The sequence below is a fragment of the Tinamus guttatus genome, unplaced genomic scaffold (assembly GCF_059628265.1).
Source record: "Tinamus guttatus ecotype Peru unplaced genomic scaffold, ASM5962826v1 Tinamus_guttatus_pri_ptg000150l, whole genome shotgun sequence".
Taxonomy (NCBI): domain Eukaryota; kingdom Metazoa; phylum Chordata; class Aves; order Tinamiformes; family Tinamidae; genus Tinamus; species Tinamus guttatus.
The window spans coordinates 5,140,926-5,155,175 of record NW_028288684.1 but is presented as its reverse complement, the minus strand read 5'-3'; positions in this window follow the sequence as shown (position 1 = coordinate 5,155,175).

Sequence of the window (14,250 nt, the reverse complement as noted above, 5' to 3'; positions counted from 1 at the left end):
ATACCCAGGAGGACTCTCTCGCTCAATGCAACCTCGTGCACTGAGCACTCTGGAAGCCTGGAAGGATTTGAGAGACATGCAATAGATTCTTCTGGCCTAGCATGGGGCTTGTTTTCCACGACAGCAAGAACATTGTTGATTCAAGTTAAACTTCTGCTCAGCAATAATCTTCGGCTCTTTTGGCACAGCTGCTACATAGCCAATATTTTCCTATTTTGTATGTGTTAATGATTATTTCTGCCTTTTTTTTTTCCTCTCCCCTGACTGTGTCTTCAATTTGTCGGGGGAGCTCTGAGTTCTGTCCTCCACTGTCAAGGTCCTGTTTACCCTTTCTTTAAATGGAAATGACAGTGTTTCTGTCCCAAATAATCTTCAGTGTTTGGGAGACACTTCACTTTTCTACTTGAAAAGGACTTAATGAGGGCTCATTATCTTCTTTGATTGACTACCTTATTCCTGTTGGGAAGTCTATACCACCTTGCTGTGGACTTATTTACAGTGATAAGATCCTCTGAGAATCTGCCGTCTGCCACGCGGCAAGCACAGTATCGGCAAGCTACAAGCTATGCGACCTATCATTGCTAGTGAACATAGTGTTTACTAACGGAACTGTCTTGCATCAGACCATAGCAGGTTGCACCCTACCTCTCTTACAGTCAAAAGAGAGCAGTAAGCATCTCCGGACAGCTGGACACAATTTTATCCCGAGACAGGCACCTACATCAGAGATGAACTTTCAGAGACAAAAGTTTCTTTCAGAGTAACTTTCAGAGATGAAAGTTGCTTTCAGAGTAACTTCCAGAGAATCATCCTCTGAAAGTGCCCATTCCTCTGAACTAACTTAGAGAAGAGCATGTGTCGACCATTTCAGCCAGTCATGGCTCAGATGAATCCTGGTAATTTTAATCACTGGAGTAAAAGCGTTCATGAAGAATCTGATTTCTGACAGAGTTGTGAAGAGGACCATCTTTCTCATTTTGTCACCAAAAAAAAAGGCAACAAACTATTTAAAACTTGTGTGAAGCCACTGCCATCTTTTAAAGCTTCTTCTAGTGCTTCCTTTTTTTCTCTGAAAAGACAATCTGTTCAGTGGAAAGAGAACCAATGTCTTTCTGTGAGCCTCTCCTCTGAAAGGCTTTTCAACAGAGGAAGGACACATATTCAGACAAGAAGGGCAAACTGGACTACAGATCCTAGTAAATGTGGTTCTTGTGGAAAGGCCTGTTGCACTAGTGTAGCTCACTCCTCTTGTTGGTATTATTGTTCTTTGTCTCTGTTATATTTCTACACTTACCTTCTTCACTTACCGGTGGAAATTATTCTGTCTTAGTAGCTCTGCTTCATAAACAATTCTGCTGATTTCAGGTGTAGCAGTTTGGGCATGATGGCACTACTACATATATAACCCTTAGAGCCTCTCCTGTATATATATTCCTTCTGCATCTGCAGTATTTTTGTGTTGGAGTAGTGGAGCTGAGGAATGCTCAGGCAATGCCTTACTGACAATGCACATTTTTCCTTGCTACCACACTCATTTCTCACTGACCACAGCAGCAACATACTTCCACTCAGCATAGTTCACTAGAGAGGTCCGCTTTCCTTTCATGATCAATCCTTCTAGAAGCCGCAAGGACAGATGCTTTGAAACGTGGTGATTTTTTTATATATATATTTTTTATTTTTGTATCAGAGGCATATGTGTCTGCACTATTCACAGCAGTCAGTATCAGCAAATTTTGCAACTTGTTTATATTCTTTCCTGTCCTCATGCCACTGATAGATGTGAGATTTTTTTTTGAAAAGACAGAATTGAAAACCTCTATTTATCATTGTCTTAAAGCAATATAAAAATAAATAGCTTTTCGAGGGGATAGCTGACTAATCAGACAGGCAAACTCTCCACAGGATTGAGTGTAATTATTCCCAAGCATTAATAATGTTGTTATGTTTGTGTGTTTCTCTCTGTAAGGAGATTACAAACATTGCAGCAAAAAGCACTCTCTGAATATAAGATGTTGCCATTGATTTCTGCAGAGATGTTGCATCAATTGGCAAAACTTCATCTATCTTAACTAAAAGATATATCAAGCAACTGTACGTGAAGTATGAAGGCTTGAATTTACTTGTTATCCTGTTCTTACACAGCGCCTGCAAAATCCTCTTTGACCTTGAGAAACTTCGAGATTTGAGATTCTTGCCCAAGATGGCAATAACAAGACTGGGGGATATGCGGGTGGGATAGCAGTCTGTGTGGAAAACTTGTGCTGGTCTCAGTTCAGTTCCCGATGATAAGATAATTTCATCAAGGGGAAAAACAAGTCACTGAAATTTGTCAGCTGCGTTGTGGTGTTCAGCCCTAAGGGAGAACATCAGCCTGCTTGGTGATCAGCCATCCCTGCTCCCAGATGGGCCAGTGCTCATCAGCAAGGTCAACGGTAGGACATGACACAGAGACACTGAGAGCTGTCATTGCTTGAGCTCTGCCTGAGAGGTAGAGAAGTAGAGGAATGCAATACTTTTTTGCCTCCACATACATGTACTGATTGTTCACAAGATCTTTGAGGACTGCCCGTGCTCCCTACTGCTTTTTCTTTGAGTTGAGCTAAAAAGAAGATTCTGACTCAAAGCTGAGTAATGATTTCTTCTATCATTAGTCTGGTATTAGATCCACTTTGTATCAGCATGATGACAGTGTAGACAGGGGTTTAGTATCTTCTTGCTGTGACACCAGAACATCTACACTTGTGTGACAAATGCAATGCAATATTCAATAATGTAAACCACATAATGCTTATCAGCTTAATAAGCAAAAACATTTTAATGATGTTATCTTCACTTTTTATTTATGCTTGTTTGTTTGCAAAATTCAATCACTTGGAATTGTTTTTTGTTGTTAGTGCAAGTTGGTTCTGCTGAATGTTGAACTTAATATAATCTGAAAGTGTTATTAAATATGATGCTTGGTCTATTAATTTCATTTTAATGTGCTGGACATCTTAATAGATAACTTTGTCTTGGTGTCCATTATGAGGGAAGATCATTTTTTGAACCAGCTGCAGGACACACTTTCTGAAGAGAGAGAAAAATAATTATTTAGAAAAATATATAGCTTATCACTCCCTCTTTTCTAGTCTATGAAGTGAAGGGTCTTTTAAGGAGCAAACACATCAGATATCAGCTGGTATAAACAGGCCACGCTACATGCCATGAATTTTAGATTATGTGTCATTTTTATTTATTTTTTTCTTATTTTGAGTAGCTTCCCTGAAGTTTGAGCATGAAAAAAATGCTAGCTGTAAAGAGCCTAGTGGATTTATCACCCAGCAGGTATTCAGTGACAGCTCTTGCCACAGGGATTGTAACTCTTCTGCTGTCACTTTCTCCTTGAGTGCAAGCTACACAGGCTGGGAATTTAAAACGCCAGCTAATGAGGGATTAGAAGCATGTAATTTTTAGAACCCTTGTACTGTCAGGAGAAAAAAATAATAATAGGTTTCCTTCATCACTCATGACAACCTGATCTAAATTAGCTGGAGAGACTGTGGTGAAGGACGCTTCAGTTGTAAACTCTGATTTTCATGTCACTTATGTGGCACTTCCTGGTCAACCTGTTCGCCTCCAGTGATATGACAAATTTCAGCTCTAGTAGTGGCTGGGGACAGATTCGTCCACCGCAGTGTGAGGTGTGGGCTGCGTATGCACCACTGTGCTTGTTAATGGTATTGTAGGCGCTCTCTTGTTAAAGGCAATAGGAGTCAGTAGTCTTAAGGACATGAGGTTTTGGTTTAAACTGTCAAGGGACATATTGGAGAGGACTTAGTAACATGATTTGCAAACAGCAAAAAGACATTGAAAAGTAAATTTAGAGCAGAAAATCTAGCAGTTTTTCTCTCCCTTTCAAATGGAGGCAGCCTGAAGTTTTATCCCTCTTTTCTTAGTGGTGAAATTAGTTTATTAATGAAATGATATTTCGAAGGACATTTTTTTTGTCTTCTTCCTCCATTCTTACCATCCTTTCTTGGGTGACACACCAATATTGGTGTCTTCTGCTATGTCTGTGACAGAGGATAATCTTTTAGGACAAAACACTCAGCTGCAATAGGAAGAAAAATGGAGTTTCTGGCCAACTATCATTAAGTATTTTGAACTAAATGAAAATGTTACATTACCAGAAATCATATTCTTTTGAAATATTTGTTTCTGTCTCCTTTGGATATCTCAACTAGTTTAAAATGAAGGAAGCACTGGTTACATTCACTGTTGATTTGAGTCTCTAGGGAGCTTGGCAGACTTTGCTTTACCTTCAATTGCTTCTTTAACAATCCACATAATTTCATTTTTTGTGACTTGAGCTCTGTTCGCCAAACAGAGTGCCCGTAGAGTATATCCAGATGGAGACCCTAGCACAAAGATATTTCAGGTTTCATTATTCATTTTTTAGCAGAAACTGAAAAGTTTGGGGAGTTTTTGTTTGTTTGATTGTTTTTATGTTTGTTCATGAATCAGAAGACTTTGATACAGTTTCTGGATGCAATCTTTCACTCCAGAAAGTGCTTTTAACAGAGAAACTGGAGCATGCTGGGTGTGAGGGTGATGAGGACATGACCTACTTTATGTGGCGTTAGAGCTCATTGAAAGCAATGACCTTTTTTGGTCGTTTTGCCCTCTTCCTTTTGAGATGGGGATTCAAAGGTCCTTTCTGGGAAGGGAAGGAAAAATTCTAAAGCTGAAAGAGCCCCATCCGCTTCTACTCTTGATAAAGTGAAAACTAGGGCCCCTTGAGTCTGCCTTTAGAAAACGTTTTCACAGGTTCCTAAAACCCTGTTTCTGTGTTACTTACACCTTTGGGTAACCAACTTTTTCCATTTCAAGGATGGGTGCGAGAGAGGTACCAACTCCTCCCGCTTTTGAAACCCAAGCCTAAGTGCTGTCTTATTTCTTGCTTGTTTTCCCAGGGCTCCCTTTAGAGGACCAGTTAAAAAGTTACAAGTTATGAAAAGAGTTAGAGATAGAAAAAGTTAAAATGGATAAAAGCATGAAAGGGATGTGATTTTAAAGGGCTAATCTTCCACACTGGTAAAGATGAAGAGTGTTTCTAGCAAAAGAGCAGAATGAAATGTCTAATATAAAATAGTAGCAGTGACAAGGGGTGAGCTACATTGACCTTGAATTCATATATCATCCTTAATACCATGATTCAAGCAAGTAGGATAAATAACTTCGTGCCCTTTGGACAAAGACTGTTGTGCACAGTGGGTGCTTTCCAGCAATATTTGTAGATATTTTACCCAGTCTTCCCAGAGAAGCACAAAGACTTTGGGTGAAACTCAAACTCTCTCATAAACACTGTCAAGACTCCTTCTTTGGTTTTCAGCCTTACAGCTATTTTAGCTGACATCTGTACTAATCTATCTTTTTTTTTTAAGCCTGTTCTCTTGGACTGCTGCCTAAATCTGAAGTGGGGAAAGGAGCTACACAGGAGTGCTCTGAATAGAGAGATAAGCAAGGGCTGTCACCAAAAGCAGAGCTCTTCTGATAACTTCAGCATTTCCATGCACTTACTGCTTGCAGTGGCGATCATTTCTAATGTACTTCCCGCCTGCAGGTATTGATGGATTTGTTCCGATGTGCGACCTTTGTTTAGTACCGATTACCGCGATCACTTTCTCCGTTGTTGGTTTGCACATCAGCAGTTTAATTACAAAGACAGCTCTTTCTTAAATGTCAGCTTGCTCTATTTTTGCTATCTGTGTAGTCATTAATGCCTTTGGGCCATGATTCACCAGAATGGTTTTACGCAATAGACCTTGATACCAACCTGATGTCAATATAGTTTGTCCTTCTCTTTTAAAAGAGGGAAAAAAGAGGCTGCTTTTCCTGTGATACAAAAAGTTTATGTCATGGGTATTCATGTGCATTTACAGTTGTGCATGAGGGAGATGTGTGTGCCTAAAAATGGGGGCCATCTTATTTTGATGAATGACAATATGTTGCTTAGGGATTCATTAGGTCACATCATATTGTCACTAAGCAACAAGATGTGATCTGACAACAGTATGAATCTTTTTTGTATGTTGTTTACTGGTTCCTTAAGAGTACTATAATTTTGTGCCTTGGCCACTAATAATTAACTCTAAACATTCTATCTAATGCTTTTATTTTCACTGTTTCTGTGGCTGTTATTCAGACTCTGTAGTTTGACATACTTGTCCTTATCTCAAATATCCCAGAAGGCAACATTTGCAGTTACTCCAAGTGTGAATTGCAACTATTTGAAATTAAAAATATTTTTATTTTTATCAGGCTAGCTTTTGTGCTCTTCCAGCTCTCATCACTTCCAATGTAATGCTAGGTAGTGACAGTTACTCACTATTTTGATTAATCACTGAAAAGGCAAAGATATTTTTAGCTTAGGTCATGGTTTACTTGATAAAAAACAATCTGTATTTTTATAGGATCTGGACTGAAAAGAAACTAGTGACCACTTTCAATAGAAGATCCAGCTGGCCACCACACTACTCACTAGGTCCTTCTTCCAAGCCATCCTTTCCAAAGGCTGGAAGATATCACCAGGTATGAGCACTTTCCCTTTCATACAAATAGCAGGCCATTTGCTCTTCAGGGGCCACTGCTGTTCAGTCTCCAGGTGTCCTCCAAGCCATCTGCAGAGACTTGTTGTGACTCCTTAGTTGGGCTCCAATGTACAGGCAGCTCGAAACCCCTTGAAAATGGAGGACTCTTAATGAGGAAGAAGAGTTGGTAAGAAAGCTAATTAAGCTATAACTTGCTCAGAAGTCTCCAGCTGCCCGTCTCTGCCCCTCCCTGCTGTCCCAAGTGTCAAAGCCATGGAAGTGGCATTTCTCTGCCAAGGAGGGCAGCCTGCATGGGGGCACAACCTGCTTTTCATAATCCCTGCTCTTTAACAAGAACCACTTTGGCTTTGTATTTTGTTTTAGGGAAAAGTCTATAAACAAAAGTGAATGATTCATGTTCTAAATTCACTTGGATCACTTGTCCAGAAGACACTTGCTTATTTTAACTTAGGCTAAGGATAAAATAAATATTATTTCCAGGTTGCACGCTGATGAACTGCACTGTGATTAGGCATGTGACTAAAAACTGAATAGCTGTATGCCAGCGAAGAAGATGAACACAAGTTTTGGAGGGCAGAAGTAACCATTAGCTAACTGGCACTAACCCAGCCTCTACTTGCACAGTTACCAGTGGAGTCCTGGTTATGATCAGGCTCCTGGAGGTTTTTGGAGTACAGATATCACCTAAAGCAGGATGAAAATGAGGATGTCTTTTACAGCCCTGCCTGTTTAAAGATTCAAATCAGCTGTGCCTAAAAAGAAGAAAGAAAAATTCACTTGAAACTAGGTAATTTCATCTTTCTTTCAAAAATGCAAGCATCAGCAGTGCCCTCAAATGGTGCTGTTTGTGTGAATGATAGATAGTATATTTGCATTCACAGGTACCAGTACAATTCGTACTGCTCTGTTAACCTCACATACTGGGGATTTATGGCTGTACCAGACTGATCCAGGCTGGTTGGATGTGCCAAAGCTCCACAACGTCCCCTCCACCTCTGTGCAGCGGGTGTCTTCTGTCACAGGCTGTGAAGAAGGAGAGTGAAAACTCATTCGAAAGCATTTTGTGTTGTGAGGGAACAGGGCAGGCTGCCACGCTGCCAGAATGGGTGGTGGACCCATCTGGTGACCTTGCTGGCCCTCATCTGCAGGGGTTAATAGTGTGGTTGTTGTTGTCATGAGAAGTGATATTGAGAGCATCAAAGAGCATTGCATGAGAGAAGCTCCTCAAAGTTCCCCTGGGATTTTCTTGCTTCTAGTCCTCCCTGAAATGGTCCTGCTGATGTTTATAGGATGCTCATTAGGGTCTCATTAGGATCTGCCTTCTTTGGGGTAACTATAGCAAAAGACTTGCCGTGGGATGGGCCTCTTTTTACATGTTCCTATCTTCCCAGACACTGTCCGTACAGAACTGCTGGTGGTGTCTTTTACAATGCTGTGTTCACCAAAGATCAGCTTCCTGAAAAAAAAAAAAAAAAACAGGGAATAAGCATATTGGGTACAGAAACCTCATGCTTTCTGGAGTCCGAGCTTGTGTCATTCTGGACAGGACTGATTCCTTGGAGCCGTTTGGCAGAGCTGTGGGTGGGAGATGAGAGGACTCCAGGTGCCAGTTGCAGGGTCGGAGATGTGGGCGTATCCTGTGTGTGGTCTGCCCCATTCATTTCTATACATATATGTACACATATATAGGCACATAGATATACAGGCACACATTGTCATGTGAGCACTCCTCATGGTGCCTGCTGGCCATCGCACTGCCAGAAGCAAGGTGGTTCATGATACTTCATTTTGATTTGCAGCTAGGACAAGTGGCCAGATATCATAGCTCAGCTGTTAACAATAACTGATTCAGATAGGTTAAGAAAATCACTTAGAATTGATAAAAACACTCTCAGGTTCCTTCTTGCTAAATTTCTTCCTCTGACACTTTAAAGCTGCAGAGCCAGTGAGAAGGCTGCAGATCCAACACCATGAAGAAAATGAGGTGAGCGTGGGGGCACTTATCTCAAACTGGCAGCTGCAGAGTTCAACCCCATCCCGGATTAGGCCTGGAAAGCCCTTCCGAATAAATAATTTACTGATCAGCTGAGGATACAAGAAAGTTGGTGGTAATATCTCATTTTAGAATGATGATTTTGAGTGCAAAGGACCTGTCTTGGTGCTTTGCCAGTTCTTCAGCAACTCGTGGATAGGGTGAGCATACCTAGTCTCCAGATACCTCAGGTTTAATATCTGCCCCAGGAATCAGGCACCGTGCCTCTAAATTGCAACAGTGCCCAACTGGTCAGATTGGAGTGGTTTTGAAATACCTGAATCCTTAGACTCATTTTTCAGACAGGCTCTGTTGGGCGCTATTTACCTATTGGATTCACTTCTACATTTATCTCCAGGGTTTAGAATATAAGTCTGGGCGGGAGTGAGGAAGGAAACTGAGACATTGCTTTCTTACTCCTTTATGAGTACTCCTCAGTATCTGAGGAAAGGCTTGGATTTATTTTCTTACTCCTGTAATGTAAAGTAGATCCAAGCCTTTCCTCAGATATTGACATCAGAAAGATGTAAATTACATCGACAGTATACAGCCACTGCAAAATACTAAAGCTCACTCTGGAAAAGGAGCAAGAAGACAAAACCAGCTATTGTCAACCTTAGCACAGCCCACTAGATTTTGGGCTGAAGGGTGGCACTGCCAGGACGGCACAAGCTACTGTAAAACAGCACAAATGCCTGTGTGCAGATTGCAGCCCAGCAACACCTCACCTGGGAAGTGAGAAGAAAATTCTCACCGGCTCTAGCACAGTCCTGTAGTCACCCGCAAAATTTTGGGGGCAGTCTTCACCACTTTTTTGACCGGGGTCAGCTTGCAGTCTTTCAGACATGTCTAGATCTAGTGTGGGCTGGGGACAATTTCCAATGGGCTGTTTATCCAAAGCACCCCCATCGTGGCGGCTAAGGGAGTTGCAGGGTGCTGTGGCATGTCTCGAGCCACAAGAGAAAGGCCCTAGGCACATTTAGTATACAAGAAAGACTGCACACCTAGTCTGGAAGCACAGCTGGCTTTTTGGCCTAGCTTGCAGATTTGCTGAAGTCACTATTGTAATTGAGACTTGTTGCAAACTCCTCTCTGCTTTCTGAGCCTCACACACAGAACACGTCTCAGCTTTTGGTCTTCCAAAAGAAAGAAGCACTTAGATGAACTTGTTGGTCCTGATGCAACAACAGCCTTTGCTAAAGAAAGTGATATGCCAAGCTCTCAGATGCAAGAGCCGAAGGTGCATCTAGAGGGCTCTCCAATGATAGGCTTATGAAAAGTGTTTATTCCTTTTCAGATTGTCATGAAAGTTTTAATAAAATGTTCCTTCTTCAAACGGGCCCCAGAACTCTTCCTCTCTCTTTGGTATCATGCATTTGCTGGTTATTATTCTTTATCCTGGCTGAGCATGCTGAGTGAAATACTCAGATTGAAGTCTCATTCATAGTGTCTGTGCTCAGGGTCTATGAATACTAACTTACCTCTCAAAGATATCATTTTATTATTTTCAGTTCCTGGGAAAAATGATTTCTTTTAATTTCTAGGAAGAACTAATAGTTAATTGAGATTAATTGGATGAGACAGAAGCAATTATTTTAGCCATATATTACAGCAAGGATATTGTTAATAGCTGATAACATATAGTTCCAGTAAAGATCAAGAAAATTAAATGTATTCAAAGAGATATTCTTTTTGGATTAATAGGTATTTTTTTAATGAAAAAAAAAAAGAAAAATAATATAACCACTAAGGAATTAAGCCTTTCCATCTCTTGTGTATGTGTAAATGAATGTCCACAGATGTGCATGCCCACATGCACACTCCTGCCTAATAAAACTTGCTTCTGTTGAACCCCAAAGTGTTTTGGTGCATCCCTGAGCTCCTGAGACTGTGCACTGCAAGACTTGAAGATGTGAAGCAGCCTGGGAAATAATCCCACCTACGACTAGACCTCCCAAGTCCATTGTCACTATTGCTTGTGGTGGATCTCTGGATGACTTTTCCCTCTAGGGGAGTCAGGGTCTTGCATCAGTGGCAATTAAGTGCTGTTGGCATAACTATAATAACCATGTACTTCTGTAGAGTGGAATTTAAACTTTGCTTATGATACCCCGTGTGAACCAGCAGAAAATCTGAGCTAGCCTAAACAATGACCTGGAGAAGGTCTATGGTCCTGCAAGGATAGTTCATGTCTCAAGATAGCTGTCATGGTACAGCTTTTTAGACACGCTTATGTTTCTTGAAGAGCCCTTTAGAGACTTCAAGCTACACCATGGTAAAGTGTGTGGTCATTCTAATACCACTGTGTGCATATTGGTCTAGAAATTACAAACTACTGACTGGTTTAGGAAGGATGGGCTGGTGGCACGGGCAAAGGCATGTGATGGAGGAGCCTCTTTTAACATCAACTTCATGGAAAACCATAGGTCATTTATGCTAAATAGCCAAGTAATTAACCACTGGACTTTAGTAGCTCAAATGGAAACTGGGAAAAATAATATTGCTTTTCCTTTCCCCTTTCTCTGTTCTGACATATTATCTTGAAAGCCTTCAGAACTGGGGACATCTTTGCTGTTTATAAGTGCAGTGGCAAATATAACAAGGTTATAATCTCAGCTAGGACACTGAGGCATTGCTGTACCACAAAAAAAAATACAAATTATTTGCAAAAGATATTTTTTCATGGAAGTGCACTGAAACATGGCAAAAGCTATTAAGGAAGATGAAAGCCTGCTATCACTTGGCTGAATGTTTTTTACTGGCCTGCATAACTGGGCAAAAGGAATAATTTTGTTTCATCTAATTGTTGTTGCAACAAAGGGAACTTCAGACCAGCTGTTGAATTATTGTCAATTTGTTTGCTAGTTACATTTTATGGAAGCAGCAAAGAAAACAAGCTCTGAGAAACTGGAAAACCAAACTCGGCACATTAATTACTTCACCATCTTTTCTTTATAACTGAAATATCCCACATGCCTTAGAAAATAATTGTTGCAATGTCTGTTTTAAACAATAATTGAAAGACTAAAATGTCCATTAAAAACTTTGATTGAAAATATATCTCCTGAGAATTAAAGTTTTTCCAGTTGTGGACACAGACCTCCATGATTTTTATTCATATTGCTGACAACTAGTGAACTGGGATATATCTCTTCTTCAGTGGAAGATGAAAATTTTCATTATTGCGAAAGTGCATAATTGTTAGTATTCCCTGTTCACTGAGCTTGGTGATGCACCAGCAACAGATTCGTCATTGCTCCAAATAACCTTCTTTTTATGGGCATGAAATATGTAGAGAGAGAAGGAAATGCAAAATCTGAGCAGTGCAATCAGGATATTTTTAAAGATTCTTGCAGTTTGCCTCTATTATCTAACGTTTTACATTTTTTTTGTTTGTGTTTTACAGTAATATTTTTATAATTTTATGCTTAGTTTCCTAAAGAAATGGGAATTTTCACACTGAACCAGCTGTCCCTCAAGATGCCTGCCTGCCTTCCTCACATAAATTGTTTCAGGAGAAAAAGAAACTTTGAGAAGAGCAGAGAGTGAGTTGTTGCCTCTCTGAGAAGGGACAGGGATAAGAGAAACAACTTTAGCACATAGCAGCTTGGAAATGTACCATAAAAACACTGTCTGGGAAAAACTTTGCGTATGCTGGGTATTTCAAAGGAGCTCCACAATACATCTGGACATCAAAATAAACTTTTATTTTTTTAACATTAAAAAGTCACAGGCCTAGTTTTTATGTTTTCTTTTATTTTCTTTAAGCTTATAAAAGGTTTTAAGAGCTGAGCTCTAAAACATCCAACAGGGTCCCCAGTGGGAACTGCTGTGTTCAAATGCTGTTGAAAACTCAACTATTTTTGATACCTAAATAGGAGCTGATCTGAGAAGACCAGATGTCCTCATTCATCTGGAACGCAGGTCCTCATCCTGGCTGTGCAAAGACTTTGTTTGAAACACTGTTTTAAAGAAAATTTCCCCCCATTTTTTCCTTCATTCCATAAAAGGAAAGCAAGCAATAGTGTTAGTTCCTGACTGAACATAACAAAAGGGATGTTCATCATAAGATTTGCCATTTCCACAATAGGATCTTTGACCTAACGCAGAGATCTGTCACTGCACATACAATCAAGACTGAAGGCCTAGATGTCCTAATGTTTTTTTCTAGTTTGTTTAATTTAGACAAATATTGAATATTCTGTAAGATCTGTAGAAATACCAGAAAAAGTAGTTGTCAACCATCAAATTGTGCTTTTTCTAATGGAGTCCTCAAGAATCAATATTTGCCATGCAACTAGTCAACAGTTTTATTAATGTTATGGAAGTAAACCGCAAATAAAATTTTAACTGATTTGTAGAAGCAGTACTGATGAGAGCAGGATGGCCACATTGAGCAATATGAATCATTTGCTGACTAAGGAAAAAGGTCACTCAAGTAAACTGTGTTTTCATAAAGACAAATGCTAGGTTTTGTATCTAGAAAGAAGGAGCATAGACCATCATCTCTGCATGGGAATGGGGACTCAAAATGTTGTGTAATCATCAAACAGTATTAAAATGCAACGTCATGATGAAGAAAGCTACTAAAGTTAATGAGCATATTGGTCTCCATGTGGAAAAATCAGGAGGTGATTTTTGTTTTGTATATGGTATTACTGGTACTGAAATGGGAAGGCTGCATACTCTGTGCAGTTTTCTTCCTAGATCTGAAAAATGGAAAGCTGCAAAGAGCACAAGGCAAATACAGATGGTGCCAGGCACCAACTGCAGCAAGGAACATTCTGAACAATTGGAAGAAAACAGGTTTTTACAATTAGAGTGGCCAAACACTGGCACAGGCTGCCCAGGGAGGTGGTGGTGATCTCCATATCTGGAGATTTTCAGAACTTCGTCAGATACAGTCCTGAATGACCTGCTTTGGCTTTGAAGACCATCTGCCTTGAACAGGGACAGGGGTAGGATCCTTTGGAGTCCTTTACAGCCACAGCCCTTCTGTGAGTCTATGATTTGCAACCTGCAAAAATGTTGTACGCTGAGATATAGAAGGAGTTTTTGGACCAGTTGGTCTTAACGATCAAGTAGCATATCTTCCCTCCAGAAAGGAGTGGGATTTGGTAGAATTCAGTTTTAACTCAAGACATTTAAATTTAGGTGTCCACATTAGTGTTTACATGTGGGTTTACCATCTAAACACCAGTTATATCTATGGACATATTTTCCAGTCCTACATTCCATAGGATGTCTAAAATATCACTAGACACCAGTACTTATGCAACTGAATTGCCTTTATATATCTGTAAGCTATAATGGAAATATAGACATCTATCTGACATGCAGACAGCAAAAAAAAAAAAAAAAAGTGTTTAACTTAATTTCACTCTGCAGGCATATTCAAGACCTCATCCAGTTGCATAAAGCTATGAATTCTTTTTGAGGTATCCTGCTTGATGCCTGACTGCTGATCCAGAAGGGAACAGATCTCTGACGGAGCCTGTGATGTATCTGTTAGCCCGGGGTGGATGTCTCCAAGACCCTAGATGCCTGCATAAGAGAAAGTGAAGTTAGGCCTCAGCTGTCTGCATGTGGGTCTGTAGACTTATTTGAAATACCCTAGAGTTGCCT